General features: G+C 53.1%; 1 protein-coding gene across 1 annotated transcript in view; it reads right to left on the reverse strand.

Moving 5' to 3' along the window:
• Positions 1–17,983, reverse strand: part of LOC125960043 (BRD4-interacting chromatin-remodeling complex-associated protein) — a 22,447-nt gene extending 4,464 nt beyond the window's left edge. Inside the window, exon 1 of the mRNA XM_049693195.1 lies at positions 17,788–17,983. The gene's annotated coding sequence lies outside the window, so the exon portion shown is untranslated. The remainder of the gene's footprint in view (positions 1–17,787) is intronic.
• Between the last annotated feature and the right edge of the window lie 6,686 nt (positions 17,984–24,669).

The following is a 24,669-nucleotide window of genomic DNA, read 5'->3' on the forward strand; positions in this document are numbered from 1 at the left end:
GAGCAGGTGCTTGCTTTACGCATTTTCACACTTCTTCAACGTTTGGTGGCACGTTTTTAATTTTTTACGCTGCTACAGCACCAACTCAAGGCACGCACACGCTGCTTGACAGGTAACTGAGGGCTGTGGGTTGCTTGGATGGAAAATAAAATTGAAGTTTTCAGGAAAAGTTTCCATCTGCCAGACGGAGTAATAAGATGCTTAGCAAAAGCAGCATGCATTGAAACACCTTGAGCGATTCTTTTTCAAAGTAATATGCTAAGGCATATTAAGATGTTTAATATTCCTTACCAGCGCTCTGTTAAGGCATGTCTGTATATGAGACTCTCTATGGAATCTAATTGTTTTCCCTTTATTATAGATCTCAAGGTGGAAATTCCTTATTTCAAATGTGTACTTGGATTGTTACGAACATATGATCTACTACGTTTGAAGGCAAAGGAGGCATAATTCATACGAAAACCTTTCTGGAAAACATACTTTTATCAAACATATGGCTGCATTAGTTGGAGTAAAGCAGTTAATATACTTAGTAAAAATGGATTGGTTTTCAGTGTCGGCATGCTGCACCGTCTAAAAAAACATGTGTCGGTTCTAAAGCAGATAAAAAAAAAACTCATCTCGCTATCCCTTTGCAAACCTCTCAGACCGGTGTACGGTGGCCACGACTATCACAGGTTCCCGGGCCTAGTAAACCGATCCATGCGCTTGATGTCCTGCTAGTGCACACCATGCTCAACGTCGACTGACGGACGGATCATCATCTGTGTGCGCTCTGCTGCATATCCAGCTTGGTGGAACCGTGTGATGACCGTGACAACGACACAGCCGGTCACCTAGTGCTGAGTGCTATGCAGGGTACAAACGAGTTCTGCACTCTGCTCCTCTACCTTCCAGCAAACTGCCTGGCATCAACACCTACTCGGTATGGTAGTATAAGCACACATACAGACACACACCTCTCCGTACTCGAGACAGCACGCTCTAATGCCATTTTGCGTGGATTGCGTTGCCCTCAGGGCGCGTTAACCGCACGAGAAGTCACTACTAGAACATCGTTTTTCATGCCACTCCATGGAGTGCAGGGCGAGGTCACCACAACACAGGAAGCAGCAGACTTTACACGAAAAAAAGATTACGAAGAAAAACTGGAAAATGGAAATTGTTCCCCAAACAGAGGAGGACGGCAAAAACCTCTATCAGGAAAAATGAAAAACCGAGAGGGAGGAACGATTCCCAACAATCCCGAATTCCCTCGTGCGTGTCCGTGTGTGTGTGTGTGTGTGAGCAGCGGATTCGCGTTGTCAGCGCAACCGGGACATCATCTGCAGCTGAGCCCAAAACGACAACGTGCCACCGTCATCAGTCGAAGGTGCCTCAGGAAAAGGGGTTCGCCCGCTGGCTGGCTGGCTGGCTGGCTGGCTGCCTGCACGTCTACCGAAGGCTAATCTTGGCACGCGCACTCCAAATTGGCTCCAGTCGGCTTCCAGTCGGCTTCCACCAACCGCCAACCAACAGGTTCCGTGCCGCCGTGACGGAAGGTCGGTCGAGGATTAGGTCACGCTAATCCTTGCTACGCCCCTCCCTTCCTCCGGCGTTCCCTCCGGTTCATACGGGCCCCTCTAGGGATCCCGTGCACCGACCGTGTTTAAATATACATTTAATTCTCCCTCGGTGCTCGGTGCTGGAAGCAAGAAAGGCGAGGCGAAAGGTTCACGCTGTACGGAGTTCACGCCCCCGGTTAAACGTTTGTCCTCTTCCTGGATGCTGGCAAAAAGTTTTCGGCACCGTAGAAGTCTAGCGACAGGCAGGAACGAAGGAGCGAGAAGGAGTGTCGCGGTTGGTTGGTGGCGGATCGTTCTGTTTGATGTTGGACGGCTGATGTTAGGTACACCGCTTCTGGTGCTGCTGCAGATGTTTATTTGCTCATCTGGGTGGGGGCCCTGCCCTGGACTGGGACTTGGTTCGTTCGGTGCGGTTCGTCCTATTCTTTCTCTACTCTCCCCTGAAATACTAATGGCCCAAAAACGGTGGAACAGAAGAGAAGAGGAAAAGGAGTCAAGTGGCATTATCGATGGATTCAATCGATACCGTAACGAAAGGAGAGACCATTTTGGGGTTAGAAACAACTTGTACTTGGAGAGCCTAGAGTGACTTAAAATTGAAGGATATTTGTTTAGATAGACCAAAATGCAAGACTTTTTCAATAAATAAAGAAGTATATATAAAGAAAACTTCTCCAGCTTTTTAAGGCGCCATTTAGACACACATTTGAATCATATTTGAGGTACAGATTCTTCGGGAATTCCATCACCGCCAGCGTTGAAATAAGGAGTTCTTCGTCACTTGCGCTATATAGGGACCTTCAAGTGGTGACTATTAACCAAAAATCAACCTCAGAATCATCCAATCGACGTCCATTGAAGTCATGAAACCACAATCCTATATGTATATGGACACCACAAAGGGGTTTGAAACGGTTTCCACGAATTTTAATGCGAAATCCATAACCTCACATTTGACACACCTTGCTTGGGTAAAGCTACCTTTTACCTTTTATGGCAATTAACCATTTAGCGAATGAGCGAAGGCCATTCAGGTATCACAGTTCCAATACCAACATACCAACATTACCAGCTGCTACTGCCACTGCTCCTTCTGCTTCTGCTTCTGGATGCTGCTGTTGCTTCCAAAAGGATCACTCAACACAGGGTCGGTGTCTCGCCCCTCCCCCCCGAAGAGCATTGGAAAGAGTGATGCTCGCCGCTAACGAGCATTACCACCAGCGGGGAACAGTGGGCGCTGGGCTCCATAAATTATGCCATCTAATTAACTAACCGTTCCTCCAGCAACCGCCCGGACTCCCAGAGCCCGGGCCCAGGGATCCGAGGCTCCGCAGATGCGCTCCCAATCCGGCATCAGTCACCATCAGCTTCGCGCCATCTGTCTCTCCCACGGAAGATGATGACGATGATTTATCATCTCATGGTGGTGACGGTGGTGGCGGTGGTGGCCAGACAAACGGCAAAGGACCGAGACCTGAGCCCTCCGGATCTCCCGGAGAAAGATGTGACTTTTGCACCTTTACTCCACCGTTCCATCTCCTCTCCTGTGCCGCCGTGACAGAGGCGGGAGAACAAGTCAATCGTTTCGCGTCCCACCGACGACGGCGACGTCAGGACGACGACGACGACGACGCCAGGACGAGGACGACGACGTCGACGACGATGACGGAGGGACGACGATAAATTTAATTTTCAAACTTCCGTCCCCATCGTACGCTGGTCCTCACCGCGGAACACCCTCTGGTCCTGGCCCCCTCCTGATGGGACGTTTGGTGGGTTTAATGTTTGCCTTCCCCTCCCTCCCATCCCTCCCACTCTTCGGTCTTCGTTTTGCTGTCTTCTGTCCTTCCCCCTACCCCAGGGGTTACAATGTTGCACCGCGTGAACCACCCCCCCCCCCCAAACCCCATGGTGGTGAGTGGGAAAACTGCTTCAAAGTGTACACAGAGCACCCTCTTCCAATCCCCACTCCCAATCACCCATCCTCTCCGCCCACTCCACCGATGGGCCACCCTAGGTGTCGGGTGGTACCGCAAAACGATAATCGTCTCTGTCGCACCGCCCCCCCCCCACACCCTGGGTCGTCACACACACACACACACCCTGTCGCAGGGTGATGGGAAGAGTGGAGTGCTGCAGGTAGCCTCGGGACAATTACCGCACACCAAATTGGCTCCGGCGGGAATGCTCGGTGTGTGGGAAGAGAAGTGTGGTGTGGTGGGTCGGAGCGGTTGGTGAAGTTTTATTGCTAGCCACCTTCCTCCCACCACCCCCCGAACCTCAACCACCAAATCGTGGGGAGGGAAGGGGAGAACGATTTTCTGAAATTAACGATCTCCGTCCGCGCCGCGAGCCGCGGGCCTGGGATCGGTTCCGTTGGCGCAGCGCACGGCACACGTCGCACCAGCGACAAGGGGCATGGGGTAGATTCAATCATTAATTCTCAAACGTGCGAGCAACACGGCGCTCGCCCCTCCGTCTACGTCTCCCGAGAGAAGTGGAAGTGAAGATATCGTTCCGAGCGAGAGATTCCGTCGAGCCCGTCCGCAGCAAGGCGCGCCCAGGATTGGAGCTTCGGGGTTCACGCTGGTCTTCCTTGTTCCGTGGCGTTTTTCGTTTTACGATTTTATGGATTTCTGCTGTTTCGTGGCGTTAGCTTGAACGTGCCTTTCTGGTTCTGGTTATCTGGGGTTTTTTTTTTTTGGGGGAGGAAACCTTAAAACGTTGCGAAAAACACTAAATTGATTAGTTGAAATGGCTGGACAACGGCTCCGAACGGTAGCTTTGATTGGTTTGGCAGAGAAGAAGCGAATTTGTGAAGCAAAGTACTGTTCGCGTTAATCGTGGGAAGCAAACTAAACTCGTGTTCGTGTACTCATGGTTACTGTGTTTGCGGCATTATTATTTCGATTCGAATTGCTTGTATCTCAACGTTCAATGCCACATCTAGTCTTCATTGGTAGAGATTTATTGTTTGCGATCAATTTTTGGGTGAGTTTTGAATTAGTTGAATCATCACAGTATGCCAAAAACACTTAAAAAATTAATGTTATCTCGATTTTACCATAAAGTACTATGGTTAGGATTTTAAATTGATTAATTAATTAATGCAAAAAACAAGGTGTTAATTAACTGTTCTCAAACTCATTGACTTAGGATTCGGTTTGTTTAATACTTTATCATACTTTTTCGGACTATGGAACTTTAAAGTGAATTGCTACACAGTTTCCCTCCACTCTGCTAAATGGTTGAGGTTATCAGAACTTGGATACAGATTAAGGAATGTTAATCTGCTACGAATGCCAAGAAGTACTTCTCATATCATATAATAATAAAGCAACAAAAGAAGAAAAAAAGTACCAAAAGACGTTGATGTTGAGGGTTCTAATGATCGAAAGCACAAATAAAATAAAGTAAAACAAAAGAAACCCTGCTATTGACAGCATACATTTCATAGCATCAATCGTCTTAGATAAAATATGGTTCTAATAACGATTCTGTAGTTAATGGAATTTTAAATTTCTTGTGATCTTATGTAGATGGAATATAGCATCTTAAGCATGAAGTTTACTGTAGTTCAAACATTTACATGTCAGGATATCAACATCCAAAGAGCAGCAAATGCATGAGTGTACTTATGGAGACTGCGGAGTCATTTAAATGAGTTCCACCACATTAGAACCAACATTTTCCTCGAATACGCCACCCTTCAACAGTAGATTGGCTTTCTTAGCGACGCATTGTACAGAGTCTGTATTGCTCAATGATGTGAGCCTCTACGGGTCATATCTATTCGATACACTAGCCGGATTAACGCAACCCAAAAAGCAAACAGCCGACGCACACCTTTCCCAGACTACTAAATACGTGCAAGACGTCAACTTGCTTCGTAAGATAAAATTATTTCCCTCTCTGCGACGCAACTTCCGCCCTCAAAGGGACCTCCGCCAAAAAAAGACGCCAAAAAGACGCTCATCAAAAAAACGAAAGAAAAATCATAAAACTTCTACCGATGACGTCCCTTTTTTCGTTTCGCCTTCGTTTCGCCTCAAATAATAAAATCCCCAAACCGTAAAGCTGCTTTATCGTACGAACGGCAAGCAAGCAAGTCTCTCGTGTTCCTCCTCTCCACGCCTACCAACCCTCGACCCTCGGTATGGCACCGGTGCCTAGAACCCTAGGCAGCTGCACTGATTTGGTGCACTTGCACCACGCGCCGAGTACCATATCGCGGCGAAAAAGGTCACGATGCTAAGAGTGGGAGGCGGAGGCGGAGGTTTCCCCTGCTTCAGCACTTCCGAGAAGAGCAAACAAGCACGCACATCGCACACACATACAAACACACACACGTGCACGCATGTGGCACCGGAAGCCGCCGGGCGGAAGTCATTCGCGAACGATCAGCACGTGAAGTAGAAGAAGCAAAAGGACGAAAGCATCGACTAAGACGACGACGACGAGGACGACAAGGACGATGGTGACGGCTTGAGATCCATCAAAATACGGCGACACCGAGGGGCCAGCAGACCGCGCGCTTCGACACCGTGGCGTTATTATTATTTTTCCCACCCCCCCCTTTTATTCACCCCCACCCCTATCCCTCACGTCAACGGCGCCGAAGGTACGGCTTCTTGACGCAACACTCTTCTGCTGGATAGCTCTTCGGATTGTCGTTGCTGCTGCTGCTGCTGCTGCTGCCGGTCGTGTGGAACTGTGGCGCATTATCGTCAGTGTTCCGTCGGAGAAGAAGGAAGAAGGATAACTCACCCACCCATCCACTCACACACCCACCTTCCCCATCATACGGTGAAGCGAGTAAAAGGCGAAACAGAAACCATCCAGAAGCATCAAACCGTACGCTGGAACCACCCTCCGGGGGTGTGCCAGCGAGTGAGGTCGAGGGATGTGTCATCGGTCGTCGTCGTCGTCGTTGTCCTGGGGCGAGCATTCTACATTGCCGAGAGGGAGAGAAGGGATGCCACGCGCGTTCAACGTGCGGCCACACGCTACGATATGCCATCGGCGTCGTCGTCGTCGTCGTCGGAGCTGCTGCTGCTGCTGCTGCTACTGCCACTTATCTGAATCATCACCTTCCGTCGCCGGGCCCAGGGCGAAAGGGGGATGACGTAAGGGAGGACGGGGTTCATCCTCACCCCCCTCCCACGTGGGCCACCGATTTACCGAACCGATCCGTAACACGGTGCGTGCCGGATTCGGGGTTGGGGTTCGAGCCTTCTGCCCCCGAGTGGTGTTGATCATAAGCATCACCAGCACGTGAAGCAGAGAGAGAGAGAGAGGAATGAGCGTGCCAGGGGGAGGATAATGTTGATCCGGAGGGAAAGAGCGAGAGAGAAAGAGAGAGAGAGAGAGCGAGAGAGAATGGAGCGCAGGGAGCGTAATTCGGTGGCACTGGAAAGGGCAACATTCAACCGCACGACTAGAACCCACACCACCACCCCCACAATTCCACCCACTGCTAACCTCCCAGTGGGTGTCGCTCAAAGTTTCGTCCTGCGACGGCGACGCTGGCGACGGCGACGGCGACGGCGACGACGACGCCGACGACCGTCGCTGGCGATGGAATTTCCTGGCATAATGCGTTGTAGGTAAAGGGAAGGAGGTACAAGGGAGGGGGGGGGGTGTTTTTGTGGTACTAGCGGAGGGAACAGAGCAGAGGGATGTGAGGCCGGGCTGGAGGGGGGTGTGAGTCAAACATCGCGCGCGCGTTATTCACCCTCGTTAAATTCAGCATCGTGCTTCGGGGTGAAGGGAGAAGGACAGGGGGTGGTGCACCCACCCACCGCATCCAACTCACCCCGCCACCTTTGGCCACATTCCTGGTAATCGTTTTCGGTGTGCACGCGCGACCCTCAAACACACACACACACACACAGCCGATACACACGCACAACGGAACACTAGACAGCGAGGGGTTGGCACCGACACGCTGCGTCGACGCCGGTTTCGTCCTCATCGTCGTCCTCGTCGTCGTCGTCGAGTGCCTCGGCTCATTGTGGCTCCGGAAAAAGCAGCAACCCCCTGCCACCCTGCCACACCCTGTCACACCCTCTCGCGTTCTCTCTTCTCCGCTCAACATCGCCGATGGCACGTTCGGTTGTGTGCCCCACGTTGAGTCGAGTCGAGTGGCGTGGCACGTGGTGCGATAGATCGTGAGGTGGTGGTGGTGGGTGGTGGGTGGAGTGGTGGGGGTTCGGAAGCAGCAGGATGCCGTGCTCACCAAACCGCACGCGGGGTGATGGCGATGGTGGTGCTGCTGCTGTTGCTGGCGTGGACTGAGGTAGAGCAGCAACAGCAGCCGGCAGCAGCATCAGGCACCGGCTTCAGGCATCGGGCATCGGGCACCGGCACCGGCAAGTTGCCGTGGCGTGTGCCGTGCGCGCCAGAAGGCAGACAGAAGGCCCGTCCTTTCCGGAGTTTTCCTCTCTGCGAATAACTGCGTACAGTGAGAGGCCGTACCAGTAGAAGTGTAGAAGCACACGTTTTTCTCCTCCGTTTGATGATTTATGTAAGTTGGTGAAGTTTTGTTAGATTTATGTAAGTAATTAGTAAACTATTTGGTGGGATTAGCATAGTTTCGGAATTAATCCGAAAGTATTGGAAGTAAGGAAAGAAAGCAAAGGAACTGTTTTTGAAACACGAGACAAGACAATGTGACGAAGTGGAACTAATAAAAAGAATATAACAAATAAATTTGTCAAAGTAACATGAATCAAATATGGAAATTCTTTTTCATAAGCAATAAAAAAACCAAAAAGCCTGTCATAAACTTTCATTCATATTTTTATCCTTTTTGGTAGAACAATAACTAATAGATTGTATGCAAGTTGCTGTCTGTATTGTCATGATATTGGATTGCTTGTAAACATGTTTTTAGACCGTTCTTTCTTTTACTTACTGCCCCCAGTTAGTTGTCTGCTTCTTTCTTGTTACTACTCTAAAAAATGTGTTTTTTTGAAAGTATTAATCAAAGCAAGCCCGCTCCTGTTTGACATCTATCATTAGATTGTGTGCAAAAGCATCGGTTACTATGCGCAGCGGCTGTCAAACAATTTTCTGCAAAATACGCGCCTATACTTTGAGTGAATTTCCCGCGGAAAAGCGATCCCTCCCCCGGTTTAACACCAAACACTCGGTCCACCACTGTATGGCTGGAACGTCAAAAGGAACGATCGGTCCATACCGACCAGGGGCACTCTGACCTGGGCTCATGATAGCCAGCCAGCCAGCCAGCCAGGCGATGACGATGACGATGACGACGACGATGAAGGCAAACGCAAGCAAAACGAGGCGGAAACCAAGTCACCCTAGTTACCTCCCTCCCTTGCTCCCACCCCTTCCCTTAGAAGCCGTCCGTCAACATGACCCCCAACCCCTATCCCCTGGGTTCCACTTCCGCTTCGCCCTTTCTCCCCCCCCATCCATGAAACCGGAACCGACACCATGCCATGGGGCCGGCGGCACTCTTGTGTGTGTGTGTGTGTATGTATGTGTGTTGTGCCCGTTCCATTCCCTGCTACCGACCCCAAAACTGGAGTGTCAGCCCTGTGTGCGTGCGTGCGTGCGTGTGTGTCTCCTGGTGGCGCCAGTCAAGTGCGACCGTCCGACCCACTTCAGACCCCCCCCCATTCCTCTACCGCCATTCAAACTATAACGCCCCAAACCGGAAGCACGCAGCGCACTCGATGGGAGACCTCAAAGGGAGGAAAAGTGGGGGGGGGGGGGGGATGGTAAATAAGCGGATGGTGTTTTGCCCTTTCCATCCTTCTCCCCACCCCCCACTTCGTGCCCCGCCGTTCACCCATTGCGTTGCGTGTTGTTGTCTTCACCTGAGCGCGCGCCAACGGCTCTGGATTACGATTGGCGCGTGAAGTGTGCGAGAGAGGGAGAGCGAGCGAGCGAGCGAGCGAGCGAACCATCGACCACCCACACCACCCACCGGTGGTTTGACACGTCTACCGGTGCCGTGCCATGGCAGGTGGTTGGCACCTCCCCCCCCCAAGCATGGTGTGAGAGTTGAGCACTGATTGAGCTTCCGAGCATGACGCGCGACGTCGTCGTCGTCATCGAGCACGAGGAGGACGAGGAGCAGGTGGTTTTGGGTGGCAATCGGTTAACTGCTGGTGGCCGCCCTCCTCGCCGAACTCCAGCAGAGCCATATTTCATTTTCGTCGCCCATCGACGCACACACACATACAGATACAGCAACAGAAAGAAAGGAACTGGAGGCGAACGCGCGCGCGTCACTCGCGGACTCGCTTTTTGCTCCCTGTTTTGGTGTGTGGCGTGTCCGGTGCGTTGTCACCATCGAGCGTCACTGTTGGCCACTGTCCAGACCCTTTCGTGGGCACACTCCACTGGTGCTCCGATGGCAAGACAAATGTGTTCGACCTCGAAAAGGACAACGAAAAAAAAACAACAACGAAACTCTGGCCCTGACAGCGTCCCCAGCGGGTTCAGTCGGTTCGGCGCGTATCAGTTACCACTCGTCCTTCCCTTTTCCCCGCTGAACCCTTGCGTAGGGTCCACATAACCTCAATCGCTGCCATCAATCGCCCCACCAACGCTGCCGTTGTGCTAGGACAGCTGAAAGCTGTACCGGCGGAGTCACACGGACACGGGCAGTTGACAGACCAGACGACGAAGTAGGCGTCGAAAACAAAGGTGAAGGAAGAAGTCGCGGTGTGTGTGTGTGTGCGGAGACAACAACAACAACAGCAGCGGCAGAGAGAGAGTGGAGCAACGAAAAAACAAGAAAAGTTTCCCTTCTCGGGCCAAAAACAAAAAATAAAAATGGAAGGAGATCCAAGCAGGCTGCCGTTCAGCAGAAGGGGTGTTCCAGCGGAGAAGCGGAGTGGGCACGATGCGCGGGTCCGTGCTTCGGCGAGGGTGTCGAGAAGAAAAATTGTTTGCCCCACCACCAGCTACCGGCTACCAGCGCCAACCCCAGCGCCATTGCTCACTTGGAAAAGTTGGAAACGCAGCAAGAAGGAGAGCGCGCGAGAGAGAGAGAGAGAGAGAGAGAAAGAGCAAAGGACACCGCAGCCAACGCCAGACCAGCAGCAGCAGCAGCAACAGCAGCGAACGCCCTCGGCAAAATAAGTGATGAAGCCGTGTGACTGTGTGTGCCTGTGTGCGTGTATGTGTGTCTGTTTGTGGCAAACCCACTCAGAGGAGTAGCAGCCGTCGTCGTTATCACCCTCGGCACGACAACCACCCCCACCCCTCCACGAGACACAGGACACGGACACGTAAAGGTGCTATCCACAGCGTGAGCGTGAGGTGGCGACGGTGAGAGGGAGTGGAGAAGGAATACGAAATTAGAGACTAAGGGAGGGGGTGGTGGGTGGTGGGCGGGGGAGAGAAGTTTGCTGGTAAAAGTTAGCGAAAGGAGCCAAACGGTGGCGAAGGATCAGAGCGCGAGCGCCTCTCGCGCACGCCATCGTCCTTGTCCTCGTCTTTCTTCTGCTCCTTCCTCTGCCTTCCCTCCCCTCTCCACCGCTTGTGGCCGTCACCATCCTCGCCGATCGACGTTCAACTGATGACGATGCCCCGCTCTTCCTTCCTTCCTTTCTTTCGTTCCCTGAACGATATCGAGAGAATCGAAACTTTTCCGAACGGGCGGATCGGTGGGGGGAGGGGCAGGGAGGTGTTGTAGGTGGGACATCCCTCCCTCCCTCGTTCGACACCCTCGCGTCGACTGCGGTGCTGCGCTGCTGTCTGGGGGCGATGAATTACGAGCCTGGCGTGTGCCCTGACAGTTGACAAGTGCAGACCCCGAGCGCTTCGACGTTGTTGTAGCGCGTCTGCTGTGTGTGCGTGTGTGTGTGCACATGTGCTGGTGTATGCGGTCTCGCCACCATAACAACCTGAGCCCACTTCGATCGTCGCCCCGACGACAACGGCAACGGCAACGGCAACGACGACGATGGTTGCTTGGTCGAGATGAAGCTCTCGACGGTCCTGGTCCACGGTCCTGGGCTCCTGGATGTGTTTCTCTCCTGGGTGGCCCCAGGACCGTAGGAGACCGTGTAGGAAGGAAGGAAGGATAAATTAAATGCGAACAACAGCAAGGAGCAGCAAAAAGAAGAAACAAAACACACATACAGATGCTCGCACACACACACACGAAGGTGATGAGAGAAACCAACGAGGACGGTGAAACCCCTCCCGGGGGGTAAGGGATCCCTAGAGCCTTGGTGTTGGTGGGTAGGGCGGGAGGAAAACAAAACGTCCTCCCGTCTTGCTCACCAGCCACCAGCCAGTACCCCTTCCTTGTCTTCTCCGAGCGTGTGTGTGTGTGTGTGTGTGTGTGCGGTTGTGGAAATCAAATTCCGGACATTCCCATCCTTCGCATCCCACCACCACTACCACCACTTTGCCACCACCATTTGGGTAACCTGCCAACAAACGAGGGTGGCTGTGGCCCCGGGGTCCGCCCGTTGGGTGGGTGGGTGGGTGGGTGGAATTATTGATGAGAAGAGAGAGAGGGTCGGTGTGGTGTGAGTGAACTGGAAAGCCACGACTACGACGACGACGACGACGACGACCAGAAGCAACGAGCAACCGAACGCCGGGAGGGGAAAATGGTGCGAGGCGTTCTAATTAAATTAGAACGAAACGGAAACGCAACCTTCTCCCCTTCTCCTTCTTCTTTTCCATCCCCTTCTCTTCGTCCTGCAAACCGGAAGCATCCCGGCACGACCTGACCGAAGCGGACGACCAGCCAGCCAGCCAACCGACCAACCAACCGACGGACGAACGGATGGACCTTCTTATGCTTGGTTCACTGCCAAGTGGTGGACCGTTGGAACACATTTTCTCCAGTTTTTTTTTTGTTTCGCTCGCTCTTCGCTCGCCCTTCGCTGGCGTTTCGCTTTTTGTTTTGTTTGGCCATCGGCCCCCGGCTGGAACTCAAGTTTTCCGCCGCCATCATCATCTGCTGCTTCTCGTTCTTCTTTGTTTTTTTGGTCTCCCCATTTTCTCCTTTTCGGTCGGCCTCAGAAAAACCTTTTACACCTTCTTCTTCTTCTGCTTCTCCTTCTTCTACTTCTTCTGTTTCGCTTTCCGGTTTCGGTTGTTTTCCTTTGTCCTGCGGGCTGGGTGGGGGAGGGAGGTTGCGCCCGGTTTTTTTCTGCGGTCTCCAGGTCGGTCAACAGCGGTCAAGTGGTGGTGGTGGTGGTGGGCGGATGGGGGTGCGAGATGGTCGACCGCACGCGAGAGTGTGATGGACGCGCTCGCTTCCGGTCTGGACGCGCTCGCTTCCGGCGGATGGGAAGCCGGGTATTATAAATGATTCAAATGCCAGGCGAAAAGTGGGGGCCACGCCATGGTCTGGTCTGCCCTGGTCTGGTCTCCGGACGACGCACAATCTCGATCCCACGATCGCTTCTCCGTGGTTTCGGTGAAAATGGGACGTGGGTAGTCCACGCTTCTGTTTCGTTCTTTATTTTTTTGGGGTTTTGGAGGGCACTGCTGGCCCCGGGACACACACACACAACCACACACAAGGGATCCGGGTTAATTTGCGAAAAAGCATGCCAAGGCGGGGGAGTATTAGTTACATCGCGGTTTTGAAATGAGAGCACGTAGGAGGTCTCACCATTTACTGAAGTTCCAAAATGGATCATTCGTCAGCCACTGCCTCATATTTAATTTAATTTCATTCTATTCGATGCGAGATCGATTCGATAATCGAATACATTTCCCCCTCCCAGTAGGATGGGTGTGATTACAATGCGTCAGCAGCAGCGAGCAGATATGCTCTTTGATAGTAATTAACTCCTGTAAACGGATGGTTTATTGTTAAAAAGGGACATTCTCGTTTTTGATAATGTGTGGGGGCATCGAATTCCATCGGCAGCATTCCATTCCAACATTCCAGTCGCTGGATAAAATGCTGGAATGCTGAAACAAGGACAGCTCTCTGAAGCTTAATAGATGAATGTCAACTAATTTGCTAACCATCATTTTCCAGTGTGACAATTATTCTTTCAGTAAGTTCCATAGAAATTCATAACAAATTCCCCAAAAATCTGCCTCACCAAAACAAAGCAAAAATCACCTGAAGCTTGAAAGGATCCCTGGAAAAGGATAAAAAGAGCAGCGAGCCCCTGCCCACGCGATCCGAATTCGATCCGGAATAAATTGAAAACAAAAAGAAAACCGAAAAGCAAACACCGCCAGCGGGCACCAGCGGCCGCAGTGACCGGAAAATAAGCCCAATCAGTGTGTCTGCGTCTGTCTGTGTGTGTGCCGATGACACAACACTTCGGCCACATCATGCTACCGAGGGCAGTGGGAGGTGAGATGAGGAAAAGGATGAACCATCATTGGAAGGGGCTGATGCCGTTCGACGATGTGGCCTCGATGATCGGCCGGTGCGCGATGCCCAGGACGGCCAACAGGATGTGTCAGGTCGAGGTCGAAGGAAGATAAATGAATTCACCGACCCAGGACCAGCACCATCACACACACACAAACACACACACACGTGGGCGCGCGCGTGAGCACGATGGTAGCCTCCTGCCGGTGGGTGGTGGTGGTGTCTCTAATGCCGCCGGTGCGTACGAGCATATTTTGTGGTTTTACCCGGCGCCCGCCAACAACAGTCGGTGACGGTTGCGATGCTACACGGGCGGACTTTAGATTAGAAGGGTTATTTTGCTATACTTTGCAAAATTAACTAAACTTTGAGCAATCATATGTACAGTTCCATACGAATCTCAAAACAAAACTGAAGTTAGAATAGTTACTTAGCTCCCGGACATTCTGTTTTGTGTATGATATAAATTCGAAGTAACGTTTGTTTAGACACAGTTTTCACAATTTTTCTTTTTCGTTTTTTTATTCTAATTAAGAAACATATTTTTGCCTTTACCAGCATTTAATATATGATGAGCTAATAATAACAATAATAATAATAATAATAATAATAATAATATAAAAAAGGCTTAAAAGAGATACACAAGCGCAATATTATTGGTCAATACTCTAAGGTTGGTTTGATTTATTTAGCGTATGTTCAGTCACTTTAAGCTATATAGCAGGTGCCGAATAAATCAAAGTAATAATATTGTGCGTGTGTAGCTCGCATTTGGAATCAAATAGAAACATCTGTTGAAGGACATTGACACTAGAATAACCATTTTGCAAAATTCCATTTTTCGTTTCTTTTTTTCCGATCCTTCGGACAGCTCATTCGACAGTTGAACAGCGATTTGCTACAAGTAACTAATCACAAAAAAACCATCAAAGTATGCCACGTAAATAGTTTGAGATGATCGCTTCAATTTAACCGACAATACGATAAAGAAACAACGCTGCAATCGAAGCAACAGATCCCGGCCATCGTGTAACGTGCAACCTGCGACAACATATTCGTGAACCACCCCAAAAAAGTGTCACTCCCACCCCTAAGCCATCCAACCAACACATTCCTGTTGCTTCCATTCTGTCCACTACTGTACACCGGTGCGGCTAAGAACGAGCCAGACAACCGTCCAAACCGACCGGTAGACGGTCGCTGAAGCAAAAGTGCTGCTAGCTAATGGGCATGGTGTGGTGGAGGTGCGAGCGCGATGGGAAACGAGCTGCCAACTCGATAACATCGGACATCCAGCACCAGCACCAGCAGCACGACACCGTCATGTCTCCAGCCAGCATCAGTCGCGCGAGGTGGTGTACCGTTGTACCGGTCGCGAGCTGCTCACGATCCGGTGGGTTAAAAGGGCATGACCCCTCTCGGGCCACCTGCCCCATTCTCCTGCTCCGTTCCGTTGTTCCACTCTGAAGGATTGCTGCTGGATGAAGGATGTGCTTCACATCAGTTGCAGGATTGCCGGTGTCTAGCTCCCTTGCGTCATCCCCGAACGAACCACCAGCGCTGAAGATGATGGCGATTGTCAGTATAGAGAGAGAGAGAGAGCAAAAGGGAGAGAGACACAGAGAGAGTGAGCGCGATAATCAGTCCAATCGGATCTCGGTCACCATCATCAACCGATCCCGTCGCCGGCAGCCAGCACCTGACAGACAGTGGCGGCTGGCGGGTGGCAGGATGCGCACCGGGCGCCTGGAACGCCCACACAGTAGCACCACCCCCCTGGGGGGGGGGGGGTCCGGAATGACAAATAGCCAAGTCATGAACTTGTAAATTTTATTCCAAACCCAAACGGCCGCCCGCTGGCCGCGAACCTGTGCGTGTGGGTAGATGTGCCGGAAGGATGTGCTACTCAGCTCCATCCTCACCTCCCTTTAATCCAGCTCCACCCAAAAAGGGAAGTAGGCTGTGAGGTCGCGCACCCCAAACAGCATCGCTACCGCGAACACTGCGCGACGATGATGGTTTGTGGCCGGATGACTGATTGCTTTAAGTGCACACACACGCACACACATACCAAGGGGAAACGAGCTGACCAGATTATAGATGAGGGTGGCTGTGCGTGTGTGTGTATGTGTGCTTTCGTGGGAGAGAGAGAGGGCGCGCGATGCGGATGTCCAGTGCAGCCCAAAAACCATCCTTTCGTTCGGTTTTCCGCGAACGTTGTCCAGCCTGCTATGCGGTCAGCTCCGCTACCATCCACCAATTACCATCCAAAACCCCGGGCGCGTACGGTTCGACCCCAAAAGGGGGTGGTGGGGTGCCGGGACCGTGTAGTGGTGAGAAAAAAAGGAATCGCGAGCAGCACGCGCCCACAGCACGAGCCAATGTTTCATCATTCCTCATCTCATCGATCACGGTAGGCGTGAGGTGCGCTTGGCTTGAGTAGGCCACAGGACATTTCGTCCTTTTTTTTTGCGATCTTTTTTTTCCCGGTTGCTTTGTTCGGTTTCGCTTCTCGGATGTCGGGCGGATGTTGGGTTCCTTTTTTTTTTCGTTCATCGGCATCAACGCACCGCGCGAGCGAGCATCCATCCACCCGGTCCCATTTGCTAAATCCATTTCCTCCGCGTCCCCAACACCCCATGCGGTGCGCCTCCATTTCCGTTGGTCCTCATCATCGTCGGTACGGGAAAATCCTTTTTTTTCTTCTCTCTCTCTCTCGTCTTTTGCTGTTTGTTGCTCGAACACGGTGAAGGTGTTTGCGTTGTGCGGTGGCAACGACGATCTTTCCATGCTTCCCCCTTTTGGGTGCGTATCCTTACCCCACTTCTCCTCCCGTCTTGGTGACGCTCACTCGTTCGCTCGCTCGCTCGCTTTATATTCAATTCAGATTTTTGGTCCCCGGGAACCTTTTTTCCACCCAAAATCCCCCTGTGGGTGGCCGGAATGGAGATGATGGACGGGAGGGAGGCAAAAAGGGATAACGGGTCCGTTCGCCGTTCGCCCAGACGACCTCAGATACGACTCGCGGGTCGTGGGGCTTTCCCTTTTCGCGCTCGCACATTCCAGCGGCTCCAGGTCTTGCGCGGTTGGGGGGTGGGGGTTTGCGGCCACGAAGGAACGTGACAAACAACAACAGTCTCGTCCCACGCAGCAGAAGAAGAGGGGCAATTGGGGTGGTGGGGGAGTTGGTTATGATTTTACGCTCATTTTCTTTTTATGGTCCGAAGGGATTAAGTGGCATGCCGGGAGCGCGCTCACTGGCACGCGCTTGGTGGGTGTGGAAGACAGCGAGAGGGAGAGCAAGACGGGGGTTAAACACACCCTTTCCTGGGGGTGGGAGGATTGAGCCAGTGTCGCACCCTCGCTAGCCATACGCCGGATATTCTTGTCGGCAAATATGCCGAGGGGGTGAGGAGGGCGATGTAAGGTGCCGCCGGTTGGTTGGTCGTGGAAAATTATGCACCCCGCCAACCCCCCTCACACACACACCCCTGTATTACCGCTCTGGCTCTCTGGCTGTGTGTATGTGTGTGTGTGTGTATTAGCTTTCTCACTTGCTTCCTCGCTCCCAATGTCTGACTTTTGCGAAGAATAGGAAGAAGAAGCGTAAAGGAGGGTGTTGGTCGAGGGGATGGGGGGGGGGGGGGGGGTGCGAGGGTGGACTCTAATCACCGGCATCAGGCATCTCGGGTAACGCCAAAGGGATTAGCCAACTCCCGCCACCCTCATCCCTCATCCCGGTCTTCCCTCTTTCCTCGGTGTAGTCCAGGAAAGGAAGGGATTACTGGGGTGGCATCGAGGTCGAGTCACGTCGCACGCGCGCCCCTCCCCCCCCTTCATTTCCACCTACCTGTTAGTCGGATGCTTGGTGCCACCTACCTGTTAGTCGGATGCTTTCCGTCGTCCGTTTTGCTTCTTTTCCTGCTGACCGCTGAAGTGTCCAGAGCCCTGTGCCAGTGGAAAGGGTGATCGTTATCCTTTGGGGCGCGCGCGCACCGATGGTGATGCCCGATAGTCACCACCAGCTGAGGACGTGCCTCCCACTGTGGCCCACCTTTGATTGATCGTTCGTTTCGTACCAGTAGAGCCACGTGTGTTTTAATCACTTCTTTTCACGCAGTTCTCACGGGAGGGAGGGGGGATGATTTTTAAATTCGATGTTTACCAACTCGGCCTCCTTTCCCTCCGGAAAAAATGTCTTAATTAACGAAGTGGAACGGAGCAGTTTTTCTTTTTATTATGAAATCAACTACAACTTTTTGGCTAATTTTCGGTTCTCACACTACACCGGTGTCGTGGGCCCCTTTCACGACACGACATTAACCCTGAACCGTGGTGCCCGGCAGTTTCCGACGATTTCCGGCGGAAATTTGACAGTTTGACCGCGCGAAAGCTTCACGAACCAAAAAAATGCGGTCCGCGACCCGCGATCCCGCTCCCGAGTTCCCGTTCGCAATTAATCACTGGCCCGGCATCGCGCTGTGGGAGTTTAGCACTAATTAGTTAATTGCCGAACGGTGGTGGGCGGCTAATTGTATTTCGTTTTCCCTATTTCACGTGCACACACACACACACACACCAACACACGCGCGGGCACAGATAGAGCGAAAACCGAACCACAAATCACTTAGCGATGCCACCGATAAGATGTCACCGCGGCACATCAATCACAACAACACTCTCCAACAGCAACAGCAACAGTAGCAGGCCTGGCGAACCAGCGGTCGCCTACTCGGTGCATCGCTCAGCGCTTTCAACAGTTCCACGACGACGACGACGACGTAATTCTACGTCTCACGCTCACGTTGCTCACTGGCTCACTTCGGTTCCCTTTCGAAACGGCTGCCTTCACGTCCGGACACACGCCACCGAATGCGGAGGATCCTTTCGAGCGGCCACTGGCAGACCGTGGTGGGACCACGCACAGGACACGAACCCGAACCGCGGCCGGGACCGACCGAACCGCGGCCGAACCGGAGCCGAACCGGAGTCTGATGAGTGAGAGCGTGCTCGCCGGGCGAAGGGGAAGGGTGCTGGGTGAGATGGTGCGGTGCGGTGCGGTGCGGTGAGCAATCACCATCACCACAAGGTGAATCCGCCAGCCAACCGACCAACCAACCCAGGAGCGGCGCGGTGCGGTGCGACAGGAAATGGTTTGGTTGGGATCGGTACACCGTGAGGGGGAAAAGCGTGCGGCGGCGGTGGTGGTGCGCGGTGGTACGGCTTTCGATAGCGTGTGCGGTGGGAAATCCTTGCGACTGACACGCGCCTGGGAGAAAAATTGCTTCCCAACGCGCGCGCCCTCCCCCTATCCCAGGGAGTGAGTACGAGTGAGAGAGAGAGAGATAGAACAGTAGCGCTCGATGAGAGAGAGTGAGAGAGAGAGCCACCAGGATGGTCGAACAGACGCACGACGATGACGACGACGACGGCCGGGGGATTGGATGCGCAAAAACGAGACAACAAATGAGCAATCATCACACGGGACCGTTCGGTCGGTCGGTCGGTCGGTCCGGACGCTGCCACCGCGGTGCTGCTTGATTGAACGAACCTCAAGGTGGCTAGAAAGAGAGAGAAAAACAGAGCGAATGAGAAAGAGTGAGAGAGTGCGAGGTGAGAAGTGGAACGATGGACGTGCCGTGCGGTGTATGCACACACAGCCAGGCACACAGCTAGATACACACACACAGCCAGGACGATGATGACGACGAGAACGAAGGGGAGCGAGGGTGGCGCTTCTGCTGCGCGCCATCGGTGCACTCGTCCGCAAAAGGGAGCCAACAAGCGATGAAATCCTCACTCCACCTCCACCTACCGAGAGCCGGGGAACCTTCGAGGCGGACCGACCGACCGAGGGGACCGACCGACCGACCGACCGTCCGTCGGTCCGACAGAGAGCGTGCCGGCGGTTGCCATCCAGCTTTATCAATCACAATGGTTTCGGGTGGCGCCCGGTCGGTGGCCAAAAAAGGGGCGATCCATATTCGTGCCGCACTAATTGTTTTAAATGACTTTTTGAAAGGGAACTGTGTTCGGTTGCTGTACTTTTTTCATTTTATTTGATTTATATGTGCGAAACACACTTTCTACGATGTTTTTTGTTGTTTTTAGCACATAAAAAACGCGATGTCGCGTTGTGCGACGGTTTTCTGGTGAACTTTGATTAGCAACAGCAAGAATCTTTTTTGCCGAATTTCATCATCTGCTTCACATCCTAGTACTCCGTGGTTGTGTACCAAGTTTGTCCACCAAACGAATGCCTTCTTGGACCACTATCCAGGACTAGTGGTGCTACCAGGAATGTTGTTGCTACTGCTGCTGCTGCTGCTATCCACCGCACAGAAGTGCCCCGAGGCGACGGCTTTGTCGACCTTCTCCTCTCCTCGCACCATTTCCGATCCCCGGACCCCTTCCCTTCCCTTTCTCTCTTTCTCTCTCTCTTCCTCGTCGAACATTCCGGTCCTTATCCACGCCACGCCAACACGAAAACCGACGGCTCATGCGGTGAGCACACTGAGCCCAGCACCAAACAACAGCAGCAGCAACAGCAGCAACAGCAGCGTGTCCTTAGCGTGCCACACCGTTGGCGTGGCACGACACTGCTGTGACGCGCTACCCTGTACGTGTGTGTGTGTATGTGTGTGTGCGTGCGTGTGTATGTCGCTCAACAGTCATCATCGAAGGGAGGGTTGGTCGGTGGGGGTGGATGCGTGCGGGTGGGGGGGGGGGGGTGCGTTTTTGCGAAATACCACCCCCAACCCGCCCCATCCCCTTTCGAGGGGTGATTTTATGCGCCGCGTGGCGTATTCCGTTTCCAGCGGTTTTTTTTTTGCGTTCCCCAACGGAGGGGATTTTTTTTTGTTCATTCGCGTTCGCGTTGGCGTTCGCTCCCCGTGGGGGTTTTCCCTGGCCCCTGGTCTGGCCTGGCCTGGTCTGGTGAACAGGTGCCAGGGTAGGCGCACCCTGCACCGACGCGTTGAGCGATGAGCAGCGCTGGTAGCAGCACTCACTACCACCAGCACCAATGATGCGAAGGGTGCAATCCGATCCGACGTGTAGGAAAGGGTAGGGTGCGGAAGGCACGATGATGATTCTATAATAAAATATCGAAACACGTTCCACCCCGTGGACCACCACCACCTCCACCACCACCCCTTAACACGCACCATGCACTGCTGTTTGGTGGATTGGCTAATGCCGTCGCCGGTGCTGCTGCTGCTGCTGCTGATGATGATGGTGATGATGGTCCTCTGGGCGCACGGTACTCGAGCGCAGCGTGCTTCCTGTTAGTGGTGCCAGCCGCCATCGTCGTCGTCGCCATCGCCATCGTCGTCAGCATCGTCGTCATCATCGTTGGGCTTCGGTCGTAAATTGGGCCGACCGATGATTTCACTCACGCGAGGGTGGGTTGGAACCGAAAGCGAGGGACGGACGACGGTTCCGCGATTAACGATTCTACCACAATCCTGCCCTCTCCCGCTACCGTACCACGTCCCGCACCCTTAGCCCACCCCTACCTAAGGGATCAATTTTTCTTCCCTTCCTGTGCCCGGGGTTGTTGGGTTGGAGAGGAGGGAGGGTGAGGGTGGTTTGTGTCGCCGTTCAACCACCACCAGTACCACCACCACCATCACCACCCCGCTCCAGTCCCCTAGAGGAAACAGAGAGCAGCGAGCGAGGGTTTGCTATCGGGGTGCTATCGACGATAGCGACCCGTGGCGTGGAATTATCGTCCACCACCACTACCATCACCACGTTCGTCGGGGGTTGGGGGGTGTTATAGGCGTCGCCTACATTCGCCCACCCCCTACCACCCCGCCACAACAAGCCTGCCGGCTAAGTGCTATCGAAGAAGGCACAAGCAAACAGAACGCAACCAGCGCCAGAACCCTCCAGGCTACTGCTGTTGCCACTACTGCTGCTGCTGCTGCTGCTGTTGCTGCTGTTGGGAGCGCGTTGATCCAACCGCCTGGCATATCCAGGCGAGGCGAAGCTGGGGACCTGGGAGGGGTGGGGAAAAGGGCTGGAAAAAGAAATAATAAAACGTAGCGAAGCGAACGTTCCCACCTACCGCGTAGGGCGGCGTACTGTAGGGTGGTGGTGGAGCGCGGTGGCCACCAGCAATCGGTGTCTGGCATCATCGAAGGTACGGCAACAGCACTAGCAGCACCAGCACCGGCAGGACACCCGCCGGTCGGCCACACGGGGCACAAAGTTTCTCGAACCACACCACACAGCAGCAGCCATCCTTCGGGATCCGGCAGGGGTTTTGGGTGCGAGTATTCCTTCCTTCCTTCCCTGTACTCCTTTCCGCACCGCACGACCACCTGACAGCTACACCGGCTACCGGGTCGGTTGGCGTCGGTTTTTCCGGTAGCCGCCCGGTAAAGGATGCTTCGTTCGTTCGTTCGCTGGCTGGCTGGCTGGCTGGTCGGTTGAAGGTAGCGTGCGGCCCGTTGGTCGTGGCCCCGGTGGCAAGCAAGCAAGCACGCCCTGCAACAGGAAGCGTCGTGTCGGCTGCCCGTGTGCCGTGGGAGGTGGGAGGAAAAGTTTATGCGGGATAGAAGATGGGAAATTGTTGAATCTCTCAGCCCCAGGTCTCTTGTCCTTCTCCCCCCCCCCCACGGTTTTAGACCTTTGGAGCGGACCGGCTGGCCTGGCTGGTCTCGTTTGTTGTGTCGTGCAGGTAGCCAGCAGCAGCAGTAGCAGCAGCAGCGTACCAGGCGTATACACCGTGTGCCTGTGGACAGTGGAAACAGTTTAGTGTTTCCTGGTGGTCACTGTCTTGCTGGGGATAAGTGTGATAAGAAAAGTATCTTTTCAGCTTGCTTATCAAACACTTTTTATCGAGGTTTAATTAAATTAACGAAAAGTGCGTACGTCATCCATTTTGACATTTGTGTTGACATTTAACAGAATGCTTTGTTTCGGTTTACTAAACGCATCCTAGTAACCGGTTTATTCCCACAAAATGATCAAGGTAACACGTCCAGAGACTTTTGTCCCTTCGCCAAGCATGCCAAGACCATTGTCCAAGGTCGGAAAAGCGCCCAGCCTTGTCCGCATCGTACGATGAACGAGTTGCTGCTGCTGCTGCTGCTGCCGTGTTCAAGCCCAGAGCGTCAGCCTGCCTGCCTGCCGGGCTGCTGGCCGGCCGATCCAGACCAGAGACACCGAAAGGGCACCACTGATGGCAGAACTGATGACCAGGGCCTAACCTCGCCCAGCATGCCGACCGACGACGACGACGACGAGTGGGCCGATCGTTGGCACGTTGGCCTCGAAGGATAAAGTTGGAAAAGGACTCGTCCACCGACCACCGCAGCACCGCCCCGACCCTGCGAACCCGAACGTTCGGACCGTCATCCATCCTAAACCGTTGGATGGTTGGATGCAGGACGCGTACCTTGTAAAGGTGTCTCATCCTGTTCCCCACCCCAGCCCATTCGTTGTGTGTTCGTTGCATGGAAGGAAGGAAAGGGGGAGAGGGGATCTGTTGTTGGTGGGGACGGACGACTCGACGGAGAACCGAAAACAGGATGGGATGGGTGATTGGGTTAGGAAACCGAAGATTATAGCCAGGGAATGGTTCGGCTAAGGGTAGTGGCAGGCGTGTTAGCCTTTAGGCTAGCTGGTGGCCATGGCTGGTACCACTGCTGCTGCTGCTGCTGCTGCTGCTGCTGCTGCTGCTGCTGCTGCTGCTGCTGCTGCTGCTGCTGGTAGTGGTAGTCAACATAGCGTGGCGTGCCGAGATCCCATGAAGGTCGTAGGTGGAAAAGGTGACCGTAAATAGAAACCTGGTACCTGCTACGGCTTCGTTAGGACGTTCATCGGCTGGAGCGGTGTAGCCCATCGAAGCCCCCCGAGGAAGAGTATCGGGATCGGGTAAAGAAAGGTTATGGTATCCTCTCCTTGGATCCAATCGAAGCAGCATCGCAGGGTGGCAATTGGATGCGGAACCGAGCGTTACCGGATGCTTGGCGCACCAACGTGAGCGTGTGCACTCGACCATAAGAAATTGGGCCACTTTTCTCTCTCTTTCTCTCTCTCTTGTTTGGAGGATCTCGAACCCGGTTACTGCTGGAGCCGATTTGCTGGTCCGCTTCAATTGGTCCTTCCATGGCTACCGGGACTACAACCGACTGCCATGTTTGCGCCAGCTGGACCAAGGTGGCCATGGCTGGATAGGCTTTCGGTGTGCGGTGCGGTGTGCAACTTTGAAGCATGCTGGCAAAAGCCTACTTTGATTGTAGGCTTAGTACGGACCCTAGTAAGGCGCCTCCATTTTGTAAAAGTGCCTCGAAGGTGACAGGTGTAGCGGTCAAATGCAGGAGAAAAAAAAACTCTAAACTTCGCCACCGAAATCACCAAATCAGGGTTGAGTATCGTCTTTTTGCTGAGCACTACACAGGATGGAACCGCCAACTATTGCCTGGAGAAATCGAATTTGGAGTACTCCAGAAGCCACGGGTGTGACCCTTTCATTACGATCATTGAGCGGTGCACTAGCGGTGTACAGGAAGCTAAAAGTAAACAAGGACCAGTTGGTGCCAGATGCAGCAGCACACCGTAATTCGGAAGTAACAGAGAAAAACCGCATGATTGCATAGTTTGCTGGATAACGCGGAAGGTGTGAGAACGTGCTCGTTGGTATTTTTTCTGTTTAATACAAAGTGTCAGTAAACTCACCACTAATTGTCTGTACACAGACCGCGTAGGATGTCTCCTGCTACGTCTCCTGGAACAGGACGTTCCTTCTAG

The sequence above is a fragment of the Anopheles darlingi genome, chromosome 2, assembly GCF_943734745.1.
Source record: "Anopheles darlingi chromosome 2, idAnoDarlMG_H_01, whole genome shotgun sequence".
NCBI classification, from domain to species: Eukaryota; Metazoa; Arthropoda; class Insecta; order Diptera; family Culicidae; genus Anopheles; species Anopheles darlingi.